The 14,418-nt window shown below is 43.2% G+C and overlaps 1 protein-coding gene across 6 annotated transcripts in view; it reads left to right on the top strand.

Moving 5' to 3' along the window:
• Positions 1 to 2,026: 2,026 nt before the first annotated feature.
• The window catches only part of NLGN4X (neuroligin 4 X-linked), a 155,199-nt gene continuing 142,807 nt past the window's right edge, over positions 2,027 to 14,418 (top strand). For 3 of the 6 annotated variants that reach the window (XM_083501871.1, XM_083501866.1, XM_083501867.1), the window contains exon 1: positions 2,027 to 2,765. The gene's annotated coding sequence lies outside the window, so the exon portion shown is untranslated. The remainder of the gene's footprint in view (positions 2,766 to 14,418) is intronic. The other 3 variants (XM_083501869.1, XM_083501870.1, XM_083501868.1) reach the window with 2 other exon arrangements.

Here is a 14,418-nt window from a genome sequence, read left to right as displayed (position 1 = left end):
GATCAGCGATGTGAACCCAGGTCTCCTCAGCCAAGTTCTAACATCTTACCACTGCACCCTCCTTCGCCAGATCCCTATTCTATGCCTGTCAGCTGACACCATCTATTGCAGCTGTTCTTTGGGAGTATCTCTCTATACTATATTCGCACTATTTTCATTGGCTTTTAAAGGTAAAGGTGGCAATGAAGAAGGATGGTGCAGGAAGAAAAAGGAAAGGACTCTTAAGAGAAGGCCTTGGTGGAGGGAAGAAGGGTCCTTCTCTGTGTGGGAGTTTTCATCCTCTGATAACAAGTGGAACAGAAAGAAGAAATTATGGAAGGGACAGATGGAAGTGGATGGGTTTAAAGGAGACATTTGCAGTGCTGTGGAGGAGCAATAGGGGGCATTGTTAAAAATAAAGGGGTTATGTCAGGGTCCTTCCCTTCTCAATGTACTCAAACTTCTTGATATTTCATTCTTCTGCTGCCTCAGATGAGAGACATAAAGAACGTGGAACCATCAAATATTCCATAATAGTTTCACACAATGTCTTTCATTCCTGGTAACCATATGTGGTCTTCAACATGAAGTTCCAGATTCAGTTTACAGTGGTACCTGTATGCTTCAGGTTACATACGCTTCAGGTTACAGACTCCGCTAACCCAGAAATAGTACTTCGGGTGAAGAACTTTCCTTCAGGATGAGAACAGAAATCATGCTCCGACGGCGCAGCAGCAGCAGGAGGCCCTATTAGCTAAAGTGGTGCTTCAGGTTAAGAACAGTTTCAGGTTAAAAACGGACCTCCAGAACGAATTATGTACTTAACCTGAGGTACCGCTGTAGTTATTTAGAGCAGCTATCTCATTGATGAGCAACATCCATTAACTGAACTTGCTCTTGAACACATAGCACCATATGTCATCATGGTGCGTACATGCAAAGGGGGCTGCAAAAGAGGGAGGCATGGAAATGGGGTGAAGATAGAAGTGGGGGTACAAAAGGGGTTGCAAAACATGAGGGGATGGTGGCTTCAGAATCGGGCAGAAGGTGAAAGTGTGGTTTAGAAGTTGCAATATGTGGGAGGACAAAGAGGATGTTATCGTGGGGGTGATGTATGAGCATGAGAGGGTTTCAGAGAAGTAAGGGGAGATATAGGGTGAAGGTGAAACTTGGGGTTGCAAAACAGAAGAGAAAAGTGGCTTCAAAAATAGGGCTGGGAAGATGGAAAGGGGGTTTTGAAGTTGCATGGTGTGGGAAAGGGTAAATTTGAGAAGGTCAGTGGGGGAGAAGGGATTGCTATGTGTAGCAAGAAGGTTGCAGAGCTCCCTTAGTATGCGTATGTACATACAGCATCATGAACCTTTGAATTCTCCTTGGGGATGGAGCTAGATGGCTGTCATGATGAGTAGACATATCAGGATTTGGCACAAATGAGTGGTCTTAAATCCATCTACTCAGAATAACCCTCCCATCTGTGGTTTGATGGTTTATTGAAGTCAAATGGGTTCAAATAACCCTGATCCCAGTCCTTATTGCGACCTATCATAACCCGAGTCTTAGTTTTGATACATTATTATTTTCACTAGCATTTATATCCCACCTTTTACCTGAAGAATTCAAGGTGGCACACATGGTTCTCCCCCCATTTAATCTCCACAACAACCCTGTGAGATAGCTTGGTTTGATATTCAAATTCAAACCAAACGTGGAGCCATTATATTGTATTAGAAAAAGCACCTTCAACTTTTATGAGAAGTGTGTGTGAGAGAGATACTCATGTGTCCATCACAGCATTTCTCAGGCATCCTATCAGGTGCAGCAATTTCCTATGATTTGTTACTATTGGAACAAGTTTGCAGGCGTTCACTGCTGGTAGTGGAAACACCATTTCAGCAGGCATGGTGGCACGAAAGGGTTAAGAGCGTGAACTGAGTAAAAGAGAAGCTAGACCAAAAAGAAGGCAGGGACTCAAGAGAGGAGAAGGAGGAGTCTTTCCTTCTAGATACCTCCGCTTTTTTCTTTTCTTTTTTATTCCTACATGTGTAAAATGCCCACCTGTTCAACCACTACAGCCACCCTTGATCCTTCTGTTCCAGCTGGTTTGCACTAGGCTTCGATGCTCTTTGCATGCGGTTGTAGATGTAGGTATGCTTCCTGTAGCGATGGGGCCGGCTGCGGAGATCTATTGGCTGCCGGCTTTGTAAATTCCATTCAGTTTGGTCCAATCGCGGGAGGAGACAGCCTGGCACAGCCTGGACCGCTCGCTCGCTCTTCAATCTCGCTCTGCCTCGCCGATCAGTCTCGCTCTCCCTCTCGCTGTCGCTTGTCTCCCTGCAATAGGCAAGCGGAGCTCCCACTCCCAGACCCAACGCGCCTTCTTCTTCTTCCGCCGCTGCTGCCGCCGCCGATTGCAACGCATTTGCCGCTTGAATGTAGGTCATTTACAACAGAAAGCGCCGGGTTCTTTCAAACCTAGTGCTGTTGTGTTGCTGCCGGTTTGGGGTTGTTGGTTGGTTGGTTTGTTTGGTCGCTCTCCACCACCAAGATTTTCTGCTTTTTTTGCGAGGGGCTGTTGCATTCCTCTGGACTAAAGGGGGGGGGGAAACAACCCAAAACAAAACCGTGTTGGATTTCACACGCACACCACGCGAGCTAGGGGGTGGGGGGAGGAAAAGAAGCTGGACCCCGGCGAAGCCTGCTGTGTGCTGCGATTCTGCTGGAAGTCGCCTGGGAAGACATAGGCTGCCAAGGACCCCTAAAACACAGAAGCAGCTTCCTCCGCCGAGGTAGGTACAAACCAGAGCTCTGTCCTTTTTGTCTTTTCCTTCCCAAACTCCCCCCCCCCCACCTCTTCGTTTGCAGCTGGTACTCCAGAGGGGGGACTGGTTTGCTGCAGTCGTCTCTGCACTGTTTTCGGGGGGGGGGGGAGCATTGCCACCCTCTTATTGGGAAAAAGAGAATACTTCCCGTTTCTCAGCACTGGAGATGATTTTCCACGTCTCATGTATGTAATGCATCTCTGTATCTCTTTGCCCAGGCACCCTCCTATGTCCCTGGACCACCGCTCTTAAGTGATGGGGGCACTTTGCTGCAGTCAGCTCTTTAGGAAGGCTCCGGGGCTCTGTGTGAGATGTTTACAAAGTAGCTCTGCCTTTACAGGCAAATAAACAGAAGAGTGTGGAGGAGAGGGAACGGGGGGGGGGGGGCTCATATCTGCAGTACACAGAGAGAGATAGAGAGAGCATTGCTACAGTTTCAGCAAACGGGGGGAGGTATAGCTTGGGAAAGGAAACAGCACCCCGGTGCCCTGTTCTTTGCCACGGGGGTGGGTGTTGAGAGAATTGCAAAAGAGGCACGCTAAGCTTTGATTTAACCTCCCCCCCCCATCTCTTTTCCTAAGAAGGAACGATTTTGGAGGCTCTCTGGAGGCATTAAGCAAGTCCTTTTCTTTCTCTTCATCTGCCGGAGGCTGCCTGTTGTTTTTTAAACCCACGTGATTGATTTCCAGGGTGGCATTTGGGTGGGTTCTTCTCTCTCCCCCCCCCCCGCCTCTATCGGCCCTCTTTATTATTTGTATGGTGGAGGGGTGGTGGTAAAATAAATCGCTTATTCTACAAAGAAGCGGAGCAGGACTCCCGGGGAGGGGTGGGGGGTGGGAATGAAGAGAGCAGGATTGCAGGGACGGGAGGGGATTTGTCTGTCCAGAGATTTCTGCACCTTCCTGGAAACTGGCTTGGGGGGGGGGGGAGAGAGAGAGACGCGGACGCTGCCTCATCTCTTGCCTTGAATGGTTTATCAAAGCTGCCAACTCTTGACTTTCTAGTGGAAAGTTAAGAAGCCTAGGACTGATCCTCTCCCCCCACACCCACTTCTGCCTAAATGCCCAGAATCCAGGGGCTGCCTCTGCTCATTGCTGCCTCCCCTCCTTCTCTGCACTGCAGCTGCTTTCATTTTCCGACCCCCCCTCCCCGCGCGTGCTTTTCACTCTGCAGGGCGCTGTGAATGATGCTCTGTCCCTTCTGCAGCCACCCATGAAGAGTCAGAAGAGCGGCCGCCTAACTTGTTACCCTCTCCTCTCCCCCACACCTTTTGCTTAAGCGGTTTCCTTATCCTCACCCCCACACAACCCCCCCCCTTTCCCAGCCTGCGTGGTGGGACCTCTGTGACGTGTTTAAGATTGCAAGAAAGGAAGACCCTAGTTGTGGGGGCGGGAGGGGGAAAGAAGCAGAGCTTTTCCCGCACCCACCCCCTGTCAAACCACTGCAGACACGTCCAAGTCCCTGATGCAGACAGGTCTCCTCCATCTGCTGTCCCTCTTTGGCACCAAAAGGGTTCAGCTACACACACACACATCCACTTTCAGCCTGTTAGGCTAACCCATCGAGTTTCTCTAACCATGAGAGATGCCAGACAGTTTTGGACATCCTCTTGCTTTCCTCTCAGTGACCAACTTTGCCGCCTCTTGGTTTGCCAGACCCATTTCTGTGGGGTTTGTTTTTTCAGGTTAACTTGCCTATCCCATTGCTTCCGCAAGTTTCCCAGCCATTTGCCAGGTGATCACGGCTGCCACTGCTGCAGCCAGCCCCCAAGGGTAAAGTGAAGTGAAGTCACCAACCACGCAGGCAACCCCCCACCATCTTGCAGCAACAGTTAGTGATCCTGCTTGATAGGATCTGTGCCTCAGGGTTGACAAGAACCAGGCACAAGAAAGGAAATCCTAGAGGTCAAGAATACCCACCTAGGGGGTATATTCTCTGCTTTGAGTATCCTGTAAGTAGCTACGGTAAGAGATGGAAGAAGGAAAGGGGATTTCCTAGTCTGGCCATCATGCTCCCTAGCTGGCTTTCCGGTTAGTGGAGATTTACAGGTTGTGGTTCCCTGGTTTCCATTTTGAGTGCAGAGAGGGATGCATTGGAAAGTGGCTGCATTCAGCGACTGGTTAATTATGATCCTTACAGTTCAAAGCTATGACAGTGAGTTATTTCAAGGGAAGGAGATGGTGGTGGTAGAAATAAAGCAAAGCTAATTGTCTCAGTAAAACATTTCCGTTCTGAAAACCAGCAAGACAACCATCTCTATCAGTCCTTTTGCTATCCATACTGGATAAAGAGAAGAAGAGGAATATAACTTTATTTCTTTTCTTCTTGCGCCTTTTTTCTTTTTTGGGTAGAAAGAAGCAGGTGTTGCTCTTGCGAGAAGATTCCACAAGGTGGTGGTGTGGACACTTCTTAATGATGTGTATTTTATTTATTTTTTGAAGGAGGTTTGGTCAATTGCTTGAATGGCTTTGCTTCCATGCACTTCTCTCTGTATCTTAAAAAGACTCATTGTGTGTCTGTTTTGCAAATGACAAAAGCAGGATTGTTGTACAAATCATGGGATATATTCAGCCGGGCCTACTCTCCTTTCCGTTGATAGTGTCTTCTTGGGAAAGAGAAGGGCTTAATGGGATCTCGAAGTTATATCTATTTTTATATATATGAAAATTTCAATAAGGGCAGGAACTGGTTGTGTTTACGATGAGATGTAGCAATGGTGTTAAATGATATGCAGTAGAAGAAACTCTCTTCAATTCTTGGTTGTGTTCAATAAATCAAGTGTTCTGGATTAAACTGTAACAGGTCTGGCGATTCAGTAACCAGAGGCAAAGACTTGATGTGGCTATTGAATCCATTACACTAGCTGTCTTTGATTTTGCTGCCAAGTTCTTGCTTTGGGGTGTGTGTGTGTGTGTGTGTGTGTGTGTGTTGTGGAGAGCATTGCAGTCCCTGAGATGTAAACAATTTCTCTTCTTGAGATACATTATTTTATTTTATTTTAGTTTATTGTTAATGGAGTAAAAGAAGTAAGAAGAGAAGATATACCCTTGCTGTAACTTTCACTGAGGGAAGAGGGGAAAGGTCTTCCTCTAAGCTGAAAAAATGTTTTGAATCTGTATGTTTAAGGTGGGGCATATAGGACAATATAGAGATAGTGTGGCTTGAAAGGAAAGGGCAAAAGGGCGTAGCAATTTGGCAGCATTTTCATGTGGACGTAACTTGGATTGCTACTTTCTTAACATTTTTAGGAATCTCTGCAATATGGAGCTTAGTGCAAATTTGAAACTCAGATTTATGGAAGGCCAGAAGTATTTTTCTTACGTAATACAGAGAGATATTGAGACATAAATGGTTTTCTTGCTATTTTGGGAACAGGATATGGTTGATGGTATCATTCTGTTTTATTCACTGGATGGAAACCTTTCCTTCCTATTTGAATTTATTGGTTTATAGATGATTGTTTCCAGTGACAGAGTGGCCTTTGATCTGGTATAGGAGTGTATGTTACTGGTTTTAATCATGTAAAACTCGTCATATATAAAAGTGCTGTCTATAATTACCTATCAATAATTTACACAAGCATAAGCATTTTGGTGGTATACCAATGAAATTAATAACCAAAGAAGTTATTTAATGTTAAAATTTATTCTGAAATGATTCAGTAAAAAATTGCCTTTCCTTTCTTCATAACTATGGGGAATAAATGCAAATGTAATTTCATTTGTTCCTTGGATCATAATTGCATTGGGTCTCTCATGCTGTTTCTTTCTAGTAGTTTCTCATTAATTCTATAATACTTCCAGGCCCTAATATAGTCTAGACATATGAGGGAAATGGCTGGTTTATTACCCTACAAATACAGTTACCTTTAAATCTATGTGTTGCATGTGTCAGAATATTTCATTTCCAGAGTGAATAGGAAATGTGTTGGCAAATAAGAATAATAATTCAATTAAACTAGTGCAAATAAAAACTGACTGTCATATATGATAGGTAAAAAGAAAGTAATTTCTTTTGTACACTGTATCTATTGTCATCTCAGCAGAATTAACTATTATTATTGAATTTTGACTGTATTATGAAGTAAAAAAACCAAACCAACTCCATGTGTCCCACTTCACTGCACAAATTCTCTCTTGAATCTGTTCACTGAACTTCATGTTCTTTAACAGCCAGTTTGTCTCCAAAAGAACAATGATAAAAGGTTTGTCAAAAATGGCTGTCTTAATACGAGGATGCCAAGCTGAAGTTCATCAGTAGTCAGCGAGACGAAGCTGTGAATCACAAGGAAGAGGCACTTGCTTGCAGTCTCCAAATGGAAACGGCTTTAAAATGACCGTTTCTTGCATGGGGGCAGGAAAGCGTGCACTGCTGTTTTTGATGGGCCCTCAGTACAGCTGCTACTTGTCTTTTAAAGGTGAGGGCCTGTTCTCTGAGGAGTTCAAATCACCCACTGTGTGGCACAGATCCACTTGTGTGGAACAGCAGCTGTGTTTAAACCTCGTAGAAGGTGCTGTCATTCTGCCATTTTATGACCTTCTGTGTAGGGGGAAAAACAACAACAACAACAGAGTGACAGGAGGCTTTTGTGTGCCCAAGGTTCATTAGCAATGCATATGCCTAAGTACCTGGAAACCTAGGAAGAAAGAAAAAAGTGATGTTATAAAACCAGGCCAAATGCACAAAACTATCACTAAGCCATTCAGAGCCACAGTGGGGCTCTCCGTCCAACCTGCATCTGTTCTTTGTCACCATGCAGCTCAGGTGTACTGAAGCGATGTTTGTAAAGCATTTATGTTATGAGCCATTTTGATCCCCACATCTGACAGGGTTATGTATTCAGCTCTCTCACCTTTTAATGGGCCTCGTTCTGTTTGCTTTAGTAGTCTCCTGATATGAATTCCAAGGGAGGGGGAAATGCTTGTTGTCTGATAGAAATGAGATTTCATTGGCACTATTCCTGGAAATAATGGGTAGTGAAAACCCACTCAGTTGATCTGAAGGTGAGGAAGAAAAGCAGGAGGTGGGGGTGGGAAATGAAAACTGTGTGCGCACAATGGAAAATTCCTAAATATAACAAGTTGCCATTTATCTTTAGGAATATTAGGAACAACAATCTTTGGTGTTCACAGTTTTTAAGTGGTGGGTTTTTTTTGTTTTGTTTTTTGGCAGTTCTTCTTATTCCATGCTATCTTCACAACTCATCAACTTAGGCTAAAATATATGACTTGCCCAAAGCCATATGGTGAGTTTCATGACTTACACTTCTCTCCTTCAACCTCAAAATTTTGTTCAGGGGACCATGTGAATTTGTGAGGGAAATGGTTGAGATTTTTTCTAACAGAAAATTGGTACTTTTTTTAAAAAAAAAGAAATATTCAAAAGTAAGAATGGGATGCAAATTCCCCCCTCTGCAACCAGCTTTGACAGTTTCTTGTTCCTAATTCACATTTACATAAATTAAAAAGTAATTTAATTTGTGATTCCAAGACTCTGGAGTGGAAAAACAGCAGGGCAGCATAAAGAAAAGAGCTTTCTTCAGAACGAAGGGTTTGCCAAAAGGCCCAATTTGGAAAACAAAAAGTTTGGAGTTGTGGGTTATGACCCTTGATAATCAGCTTTATTTCACCTTATCTGATCTGCCTGTTCCATAACGAAATGCATATATTGGGGGTGGCAAACCCGTGGCCCTCGGTTAATGTTGCACTACAATAGTGGTAAGAAACTTTTTAGCTTGAGGGCTGCACTGCTACATGAGTAACCTTGGGGATGACCTGCTGGTGGTGGGTGGGGCCAGCACTGAAGTGAATGGATTAACAGGTGTGATGTTTACCTTTGTGGAGAAGACCACATTCCAGCCATGCAAAAGCCAGAGGTTTCTACAAACACATTACTCTATCCAGGAAAATAAGAGGCATTATCATTGTTCATGTACACGTTCCAGCCAAGCAAAAGCACTTGAGGTCATGGAGCAGGGTCATTGAGGTGTGTTGTATGGGGAGAGGTGTTACCTTGAGAGAGGGGGGTGGGGTAGAGAAGCCTGAAGCATTGCATTCAGCTCCTGTGCCTTCAGTCACCTCCTCCATCACCCCAGCTCTACACCTACCACTACCATCATCCTTGCCCATTGGCCTTGCTCACTGTGGCTAATAGGAACTGGAGTCTAATAATATTGGCAGTGGCATAGTGGTGGTGGAGGTGCGCAGGTTGTTCATCCTTGGCACAAACAGAACCTGTGAAACATTTTACTATATATACTTATTGAGACCAGAGACCATAGCCCATTGAAACATTGCCCTGAACCCATGTGGGCTCAAAGTGAAGACATGGAAGGACTGCACATGTAAGACTGGCATCCAATGTCCTTTTTGGACCTTATGTTTTGGTTACACGCACTTAGAAACATCTGCATGGTAATCAGTGTTTAAGAACGATTCAAAATTGTCAATGAAAATGGAGATAGGGGCTATTTAGTAAATACTTGAAGCTCCAGAAAGCTTCTGATAAAGCCATGAGTCCTCACCAAACTTTGGATACACATGATATGTGGCTTTGTCTTTGTATGGATCAGAAAATGATTAAAGAACAGGAAGGAGATGGCCAGAATAAGCGGTGGACTTCCCCAAGTATTTTTGTTGGGAGGAACTGATGCTGCTTAACTTACTAATAAATGATCTGGAGTCAGGACTGAGTGATAAGGTTATTAAGTTTATGGATGCCACCCAATTATTCAGGAGGGTGAAACTCAAAGCAGGCAGAAGAATTTCAGAAGCATTTCTCCAAAATGCTGAAAGGGCAACAAAATGGCAAATGATATTCATTGCAAATAAGAGCAGGTGATATCATTGCTCTTGCAGCAAAGTATTCTAAGTTAATGCATTTGCTGATGAAATTTGAATTGGCTGTGATTACCCAGGACTAAAAAGATCATGGGATGTGGTGGACTGTTCACTGCAAATGTCAGCTTGGTATGCCTCAAGTGTTTCAAATTATTAGGAAATGGCCTGAAAATAAAACAGTTGGTATAATGCCTTTATATAAATTGATGGTTGAGCCTTATTTGGAATGCTGGTTTGTATCACTGATAATGGAAGAAAAGTATAGGTAGGACAGGCCAAGATTTGTAACCAAAGGATCTACTGAAAAGAGGTGGGTAGGAAGAAGGAGCAGAATGCCAGCATCAGCAGTAGATGGACCAAGGGTGCTGTAGGCAGGTGTGAAGGAGTGGAAGGGATGGGCAGCAAACATGAAGAAGAGTTTGGATTTGATATCCCGCTTTATCACTACCCAAAGGAGTCTCAAAGCAGCTAACATTCTCCTTTCCCTTCTTCCCCCACAACAAACACTCTGTGAGGTGAGTGGGGCTGAGAGACTTCAGAGAAGTGTGACTAGCCCAAGGTCACCAGCAGCTGCATGTGGAGGAGTGGAGGCGCGAACCCGGTTCCCCAGATTATGAATCTACCGCTCTTAACCACTACATCCCACTGGCATGAAGTCAGGCAAGGAGTCAGCAGAGCACAAGAAGTTCTAATTGTTTTTTGGCCAGCCAAATGACTGTATGCTGCCCTAGAAATATTTATATCCTGGCAAATTGCATCCTCAAAAGTGGAATCAGGTTAGACCTTGCTGTCTGAGTGAAGCAACCATCTCAGACATCAGATGCTGGGGACATTGAGTGACCATGAGGTGTTGGGAGACAGCCTGCCCTGTGCCCTCTAAGCTAGGTGGCTGCTCCCTGGAATGTGTCTCATCACCAATCTCAAAACAAGATTACATTTTCAGTCCATTGGCACCTGTATGTGAAATGGGGGTGCCATCTTGTCCTTTACCTCAGGCAAAAAAGAAAAAAAAATGTCTTGAAGGCTCTTGGTGGAATTATGCCAAGAGATAATGCCAATGCATCAGACCTTTTTCACGGATGAAGTCTCTGGCTGGAGAGTTGTGGTAGAATCCATAACAACCTACCAAAGGGTAGCTGGCCTTGAAAGTGTTAGCCTTGAAAGGGGTCTAAATACAGAACAATATAATTTTCCTTCCTGCTACATTTTTGAATAATATTGAACTCATTTTTAAATGCTTTGTTCTCCCCTTAACTGTTCATTGTTGAGATAACAACCTCTGAAGTCATTTCAACCTCTTGATTTGTTTACAGATTCAGGATGTGTATCAAAGACTAATCTGAGCTGAAAGACACCTCCAAATTCTTTTCATTTATTCCTATAATTGTAGGCCATGACAGCGCTGACAGAATCAGATATTTGCACTCTCTGTAAAGGATGGCTTCATCACACTGAACACATCTGTGCACTTTAACTGTAATGTGCTCACATTCCAACCCTGTCTTTAATGTACTTGGAGTGTGATTCATTTGAGTAATGTGGTGAGATTTCCAAGGTTCCTCTCTCCCACAGTATTTTGTGAATGCTCTTCTTCTTGATGGAGATGTTAAAACTTTTAAGAGAGTCAGGCTTTGAAAATTACTGTAACTCTTATTAGAAGCACATGATAGAAAATATCACAATGAGCTGATAAAAAGACTTGGCCCAGGGAAGAGAAAAATGCACTATCACTCATTATTAAAATAAGGTGTTTTTTTAAGGCACCAATTTATTCATGGGCAGAATGGGACTATTTTGTTGGATTCATGTAAGAAGACCATATTTGAGAGTGACTGACAGAGTAAATGGAAAAAATGGAAATTTGTAATGACACTATTGAAGTCCTGAAAAGTATAAATCTATATATTATTTAAATTAAAAGCCTGAGTGAAGTATAAATTTATAATTGTTCATTACAGATTCTGTTATATCTTATCCAATGTGGACTACACACTTACAGCAATGTGTTTGCCCCTGGATAAAGTTTCCACATCTTCTCAGGCAGGAGCCATAGATCATTGCATTCAGAAGGTTCCATCCCTGCTATCTCTGGTTAACAGGATTAAGTATAACAGGGCTAGAAAATATCCCCATTTTGAGACCCCAGACTGCTGGTCTCTCTCCCCAAAACAGCACTGAGCTGGACATGGGTGGCCCAAATGCTTGAATCAAGGTAGATTCATATGTCACATTTTGTCAGATTTTGATAACAGGCTATGGAGCTAACTAGTTGTAACCCTTGTTAAGTTTTCTTGTACTGCATTAGTGTTGGATTACATGTAACAATTAGACCTAATATCTGCTTTACCAAAGATTTTTCACTTTTATTTGTTCCACCATTCAGAAATTATTTTGCTGTTGTTAACTTTTCAGTGTGCTATGCACTCCTTAAGGTAATGAAGATTAAAGTGAAACCCATGGTGATGCGATAGTTTTGGTTTGGTTTATTTAGGTGAATAAATCCATTCCAGAAGTAGCCTTATTGGATTCCCATTGGTGCCCTTGTGCTCATGGATTCCCACAGCCCCCTGGGAGGTGGTGTTAAGGGGATACAGGCGGCACCTGCCCAAATCACCCTCCCCATCTCTTCTGTGATCATTTGTCTCCTTTGGATCAAAACCCTGCTGTGAGTGCAAAGAACCAGTTGAGTTCTACCCTCTGTCTATTGTCCCATGTTTTGATGGTATCTTCAAGACAATACAGTGGTACCTTGGTTCTCAAACTTAATCCATTCCGGGAGTCCATTTGACTCCCGAAACCCTTCGAAAACCAAGGCACAGCTTCCGATTGGCTGCAGAAGCTTCCTGCATTCAAGTGGAAGCCATGTCGGACATCTAGCTTCCAAAAAACGTTCGCAAACCAGAACACTTACTTCCAGGTTTGCGGCATTCGGGAGCCAATTTGTTCATCAACTAAGCCGTTTGATAGCCAAGGTACCACTTTATTTATTTATTATTATTAATTTATTGTATTTATATCTCACATTTTTCTCCAGGGACCTCAGGATGGTGTACATGGTTCTCCCCTTCCTCGTTTACTACCCAAAATAACCTTGTGATGTAGGTTAGATTGAGAGACAGTGACTGGCCCAAGGCAAACCAGTGAGCTTCAAGGCCTGAGTGGGGATTTCACAAATGAAGCCCCCCAATGCTTGTCTGACCTTGTATCTGCAGGGCCTCACATGCTTGCTTGGTATCTGAAGAAGTGTGCTTGCACACGAAAGCTCATACCAAGAACTAACTTAGTTGGTCTTTAAGGTGCTACTGGAAGGAATTTTTTTGTTTTGATGCTTGCTTGGTGACGGACTGCTTTTGAACGAGGAGTGCACCTGTGTATAGATGGGACAATTCAGTAGACATTGTATAGCTAATGAGGTTTTGGGTATAATATTTGCTGCTGGTCTCCTTTAGATGAAAGGAAAATAAGCAGCTTGTACTATCCCTTGGAGTGCTGAATCAGTAGAACATGGTTTAAACTATGCACAGCTGGAGAGACAAGCTGCCGCACTGGAGGCTGTAAATTAGATAATGCAACCTCTCTGCAGAAGGTATGTAGCCCAAATTTGTGTGTCTTGTGTTTGTAGACATTCATAGGCCATGCATGAAATTGGAAGGTATTATGCAGCTCTGAAGTTCAGTAATCTCTGAATAAACTGGCACTTATTCTATCCTTGCATTGTTGCTTGTATGGTATTAACCAGTCTGTATCATACCAGTTTTGGAATCGGTCCACCTTCCTTCCTTATGTGGAAAACTGTATGCTGATGATACTAAACCAATTCCTTCACCATTGGGTTTCTTATTAGCAATATCAGCAGTCATTGGAACCCAATAGTAAATGGTGGTTGGTAAGCAGCCCTGGTTTTCTGGTGGCATCTTGCTCACCTCCCATGAAGTGTTTTTTAAGATGTTACACATAAAGCCATTTGGTGACCAGACAGTGGGCTCTTTATTCCTTTTAGAATGTATATCAGCCTTGATCTCTTTCGTTCTCCTACCCCACTGGTACCATAAGTAAATATTATACAATAGACAGAATGTTGAGTTTTGAGCATGGAACCTCCTCATCTGTATTACTTTTTGTTGGCCAATTTTGAGCCTTCTCTTTTTGGAAGGTTTTAAAGCAGGCATAGGAAGGAAATCTTATTTGACAAAATGGCTTCCTGCAAAAGAAAAATACTGGCCATGAGCTGAACACACTTAGAATCCCAGTCTTTTGGAAGGGTTCGACACTTCTTATTCTGAAAATTCATACTTCAGCGCTTCCTACTGAATCCATGATGATCAGAGTGGAGCCTCTGAGGGTTGGATTAGGGTTCCCCTTCTATATGGAAAACGCTGCTTTCATGAAAAGAGGCTCCCAAAAACTAGGAGTCCAAGCTATTATCTCTTGCTCCAGATTCCTATTTCTGCTTGCTACAGAAATGTATCAGTTATCATTTTCTTGCTCTTGGGCCAAAGAATCAGGGGATAAAATTAACACCTACTGTGTAAATATTTTTATCTGTAATCAGACCCATTCCTGAAAGAGATAAATTTAAAAGTTGATGATTCATTGTGGTTTTCCTAACCAGTGTTCCATGTAATCTTATTGCATACTCAAGGGAAACAAATGATCATATACAATGTATTGTGCACTCTAGAAAGTTTCATATAGAATGATTGCTGAGTATGTAATATTCACCAGAACTGGTAGGGTTTCATGTGATAGATTTTTGAAAATATGTCTAGCGTATTGTTAGT

This window comes from Podarcis liolepis (genome assembly GCF_965112155.1).
Source record: "Podarcis liolepis genome assembly, chromosome: 4".
NCBI lineage: Eukaryota > Metazoa > Chordata > Lepidosauria > Squamata > Lacertidae > Podarcis > Podarcis liolepis.
Note: the sequence above shows the minus strand (reverse complement) of the source record. Positions and strands in the feature narration are given on the sequence as shown.